Genomic DNA, 6000 nt, shown 5'->3' with positions numbered 1-6000 from the left:
TTCCATTTTTCCCCTAGTACAAACAAAGCTGCAATGACCATAGAATAATGTTTCTCTACAGATAGCGTGTCTCTAGAAGTACTGTTTCTCTGGAGGTAGAATTGTAAGTTCATAGGATATACCTATGTTTGGTTTTAATAGATATTGCCAAATTTCCCCTAAAGTGACTCTAACCAATTTACAGAATGAGTAGCTACCTACTCCCTTGTCAAATCAGATGTTACCAAACTTTATAATTTTCCTAGTTGATGATATCTTGTTTTAATTTGCATGTATTTGATTATGAATGATATTGAACATCTTTTTAGACATTTATTGGTTATTTTTATTTCCTGTTATGAATTAAAATGGTTAAAAATAGCTCTTTTCCTTACTTCCCCTAAAACATAAAATGATAGCTACAGATAGTGACTATCAGCCAAACACAGAAAAAAAAAATTCTGACTGGCAGTGGTAATATCAGATATTGTAGAATTAAAGACAATATATTATATTAAAAGACCTCTATTAATAGAATATATAATCAATAATGAAGATATACTCATGGATGCACTGAATAACTTCAGAATATATAAAGCAAAAGTTATCTGACATACAAAGAAAATAGAAAGGCATAGCTGCTGGGGGAGATATTCTCTTCTATCAGTCTATGACATAAATCTGATTTGAAAAATAGGAATGTAGAGGGCTTAAATAATATATTTAATAAGGCCAAAATTATAAATATAAATATAAATATGTATCTTGAATTTTGTATTACATGGAGAGAATACACCTTCTTTTTGAGCATTCGTGGAACATACACAAAATTTATTACATATTTAGCCCAAAGGAAACCCTAGTAAATTATAAAAATTAGAAATTGAAAGGATTACACATGGTTTTACAAGCTAGTTCAAACCTCTCCTTCAAGTTAGAGATAAATATTATGTTATATAAACTATTCAAGAGAACAGAATAAGATGGAGCAGCTTTCCTACATGTGAAGCTGAAATTTTCTAAATATTTCATAAATTGATCCTTCATATGTTTCTTAAAAGGGAAGGAACTTACTTCTACATTAAAAGATAGGGCGAAAAAGAAGTATTAAATATATGATCTTCTTCATGTGGTGAGTTACAGACAGAGGTGAATGGAGCAGTGGTGAAAGCATGGGTATTAGATCTCATTTCATATCCTGTCACCACAATTTACTAGCTGTATTACTGATCCCAGAGATTAGGGACATAATCCCCATCAGCCTCAGTTTCCTTATCCTGAAAATGTACAAAATTATATCTCTTCTGTATGAGGTTGAGATAAAGATTAAGTGTGATGATAGACGTACACCTTAATATAGTTCCCTCGAACAAGATAGGTGCTCAGTATTTTTTCCCTCTCTTTCCTGCACCTGTGTTCTAATTTCCAGAGCATGTCTCTATTTTGTGGATACTACTGCCTCTAGTAGAACAGTGGAAGTGTTGAGACTCCTGGCAGCAAGGACCAAGGATGCCCCGTCAGCGATCTGTGAGGAGATGTATCAGCTCTTGCGAGGTGGTGGGGCCTGCCGACGTCACACTCATCTGAACTGATATGTCAGGATTTCTAGTTCAGAGTGTCTGTGATTTTCAAGGGAGGCCTGATTTCATTTTTGTCATCTTCAGGTAAATGTCTTCTCAGGACTCTGCCCTTCAAAGAGGAGTTCCCAGAGGAAGAGATTATGGCTGCTCTGCATTTATCAATTTTATCTGAGGTAGGTTGTGCCTTTTTCTGTTTTTAAAAAGTTGTTTTGGTTTTCATTGGATAATGTAGACATTTATAAAGTAAGGAGTGAAGTCTCTCATGCCTTCAGCCTGAGTAGGACTGAAGCAACCATTGTAAGCAAGTTTGGCAATATGACCTTTAGGATTTTTATCCTGCTTGTGTGTGTGTGTGTGTGTGTGTGTGTGTGTGTGTGTGTGTGAATAGGTGCACCCTCATTCTTTTAAATGATTATATATTGCATCATATGGTTGTACTGTAATTTACTCATCCATTCCCCTTTTGATGGATGACATACTTGCTTTTACACACAGTGCTACAGCAAGAATTCTTGCACAAATATTTTACAAATTTGTGTTAATGTGGTATAGATCATAAGATTTTCATGTTGAAGATTTTGATAGATTCTTCAAAAATGCCCTTCAAAAGATAGTACAATTACATTCTCACCATGAATGTAACAAGAATGAGAATACCCATTTCCACCACCTTAATGAGCATCTTTTTAAATTTATTAGCCTTTATGCATAAAGAGGTCTCTAGAACAGTAGGAAAAGATATAAATAAGTGTGTGTCTATCTTTTGGGAGATATCTATATCTATATGTATATCTATATCTCCCAATGGAAAAGTAGTTTTCTGGACTTTGGGCCCTTTTTATAAAGGACTTTCCTACTCAAATTTATGAAGCGATTCCTTTATTTTCATTTAGTATTTTTATGGTTTCATTTGTACGTTTGCAACGTGGAATTTTTTTTAGGGATCAATGACGTAAGATCTATTTTTTCAATGGATAGCCAAATGCCTCCATAACGTGTTTTAAATAATTCATATTTTCCCCAGTTATCTGAAGTGCTGCCTTTATTATAAACCAAACTGATCTAAGTACCTGCTACTGTTTCAGTACTCTTTATTGTTTGACTGATTTATTTGCACATTTGTGCACCAGGATCACACTGGTCTAATTAACAGAGGTTTAAAGCACTTTCAGATATCTAGTAGAGTATGTCCCTTATATCTTTCTTTTTCAAAAATTTCTTGGCTACTCTAGCACATTGACTTTACTACAAGAACTTTACAATCAACTTGTCAGGTTCTAGAAAATATGCCATTATAATTGGAATTATATTGAATTTATAGATTAATTTGGAGACGATTGATGTATATCTTGAGTCTGCCCATCTAGGAACATGGTATGCATTTCCATTGTTCAAGTTTTTAATAGCTTTCTTCATATAAATATCCTCAAGTTTATTGCTATGTGTTTCATAGTTTTTGTACCTATAGAAATTGGACCTTTCTGAAAGTTCATTTTATAAATGGTTACTGCTGGTATATATCACTAATTTTACATATATCCTATTGCTTTTCTGGGTGCTAGGAGTATTCATTGCTACTGGGTTGCCATTACATCTAGGCTTCTTCAGGCAGAGGAATGAAATTATATATTTTTAAGAAGAGGAAAAATAAATCGATGAGTTCACACTGTTATTTCTAATTCAAATTTTAAATTATAGTTTTAACTTTAATATCTTCAGTTTTATACTTATGTCTCTTTTCTTATGCTGAAAATTTTGATTCCCCAACAACATTAATGTAATTACTTACTTACTTTATCCTAATATATACCTATAATAGTTTCAAAATTCAAACTTGAATAAGTTTAAGATTATTTTGCAGTTCTCTCTGTCCTTAAGGTTTATCTCTCTGGGGATTTATAATCAAAATACTTTGTAGTAAGGACAGATGGAATAGTTCTTTTATCTGAGTGGTATCCAGTTAGGTTCATTTCTCTCAAGTTGTTTTAGTATTTTAGGGATTGCCTTTTTTTAAAAAAATTTATTTTTCGATTATATGAGACATCTGGAAGAAGTAATGCAGCCTTGGTGACACCTTGATTTTAGGACTTCTGACCTCTAGAATGTAAGATAATAAATTTGTGTTGTTTTAAGCTGTTAAGTTTCAGATTTTTTACTTGGTTGGTGGTTACATAAGTATTGACTTAATTATTATTACACTTTACATTTATGCTTTATGTGCTTTTCTATAATAGCATTATTTTGCACATATGCCTGATTTAATCCCATTCTGGGACGGCCAGAAGTCTTTGATAAGAGTATCACTACAGAGTAAAAGATCAGGTTCTCAAAATCTCTCTGGAAACTTGGTGCTCAATTCAGTACTCTGTTTATGCTTTATGAATAAATCGTATGTATTGGATGTATTGTTTCTCTTGACATTGATGGAACAGATGACTGGAACAAATAATCACTGTATATTAGTGAGAAAAAAAAGACAAATCCTAAAGAATTGAATTGAGATCCTAGAATGACTAAATCTTTTATGAGTGCTTCACCAACAATCATGTTTTCAAAGGATATTGGGAGATACTTTGAAGTGAGTTTAAAGTCACTCACCTTCAGTCTGTATTGTGCTTGTTTTGTGCCTTAAGAAGAGTTACATGGGTACAGCATAACTTGCTGTATACAGTCATAGCTCAGTGTGAGATCCAGAAGCCAAATTAGCTCTTTTGATGTCATCTGCTGTGACCTTCTGCCTGGAGCCATTTTGGAAGTACATGTTTACTTCAGGAGAAGGGGAAAATTTCCTTGTTTTGTTTGTTTCTTCACTACACTCAGCCCCTATTAAAGGGCCTGTAGTTAGCAAGCGCTCATATTTATTGAATGAATTCTTGACACATTCTTGTTCAGTATCCCACATATCAATCTATTTCAAAGTTTGATTGATTTACATCTAAAATATAATTCAGCTACTTTTCCCAGCTCCAATGTGATCATCCTAGTCCAAGCTGCCATCTCCTCCTGTTTGGAGTCATGAAATGGCCTCTTGACTGGTTTTCCTGCTTCTACTCTTGCCCTTCACTGCTGTTCTCATTAGGGTTTAAGCATACTCAAATCTCTTCCATCATAAAACATAAGCCCCATCGTGACAATACTGTCAATTACTATTTTACCCTTCTGTTTTAGCCATTCTTTTCTTGATATATCAGTTTTAGCCCACTTATGCTACTTCACTCTACCTTTCTTGTCCCATGTGCTCAACATAGTTATATTACCATTGGGGAATAAATCATTAATTGGCATTTACTTATATTTGTGTAAATATTGTTAACTTCTGCTAAGTACTCTACTGTGATTGCATATTTCCTTTCTTGTCCAACATTTTATTCACCTGAAGTTATTTTCTGACTTTTTTTCATTTCTCTGATTATTACTCATTTTTTCCCCAGATTAGAGGCTTTTCCATTTTTGTGTTCTTCTTTTTTTCAACCCTTGTGGCTTCTTCCCTTTTATGTTTTTACTGTCATTTTAATGAAGACACAGGAGGGAGAGGAAATAAACACCTAGAATCAGTATACCATTTGTAAGGAATATACATCCAATTTATCCTGGCAATTAGAAATCCAAGAATTCTGGCAGTAGACATGAGCTACAATTTGTGATACAAAGAAAATTTGGGAGATATTTTATACTGATCTTCAAGTTGAGAGCTCTCTTGGGAGGTAGCATGACAAACAGGTTATTTATAAAATCTCCTCTGAATACAGCTTAACTAAAAATGCTAGATGACATATATGTAAGAAATATATGTAGAAGTAAGAAAATCTGAAAATAAAGGTGAACCTGATAGAATAAGAAAGCATTAAAACCAGCATTTGCCCTAGGGTGTTTATATGCCAGGATCTCACGGCCTACAACCTGAGTTTTAACAGACCACGAGAACAGGAAACAGGACATGAGACCTAGGGCCTAAAAGAATTCTGTAAAAATCCAAGACCCCCTGAAGGGCAACATACCCAGTGATGAACAATGGGGGAGGGGGAGAAAATACTTCCCAGGTGTAGACCATGGGGATACTTGTCTCTGTCTCTTTCAGTCCAATCTGGTGATGTTTCTACAAATATAATTATCTTAAAAACCCTGTGGGTCTCCTCTGAGTTACATTTGGATTCACTCCATTAGACAATAGCCATACACACAAATCTCTTAAAGATAAGCTGTTTTCTACTATGGGCTTCTACTGAAACTGCTGAGGGACAACACCCTTAAAACTTATTAGAAGTCTTATTGTTTGACTGAAGGATTCTCAGAGGTACTACCTTTAGATCTTTCTGAGGTCTTAACAAAATGTCTTACAGTCACACCCTAGGCTTCATCTTTATGCTATGTCTTCGTGATAGTGTCCTGGATTTGATCTTTGCCCAGAATCCATTCCTTAATTTTAACATCGTTTGCTGCA

Source organism: Ceratotherium simum, chromosome 16 (assembly GCF_057802395.1).
Source record: "Ceratotherium simum simum isolate JZ-2026a chromosome 16, ASM5780239v1, whole genome shotgun sequence".
In the NCBI taxonomy this organism is placed as follows: domain Eukaryota; kingdom Metazoa; phylum Chordata; class Mammalia; order Perissodactyla; family Rhinocerotidae; genus Ceratotherium; species Ceratotherium simum.
This window is presented reverse-complemented; position numbering follows the sequence as displayed.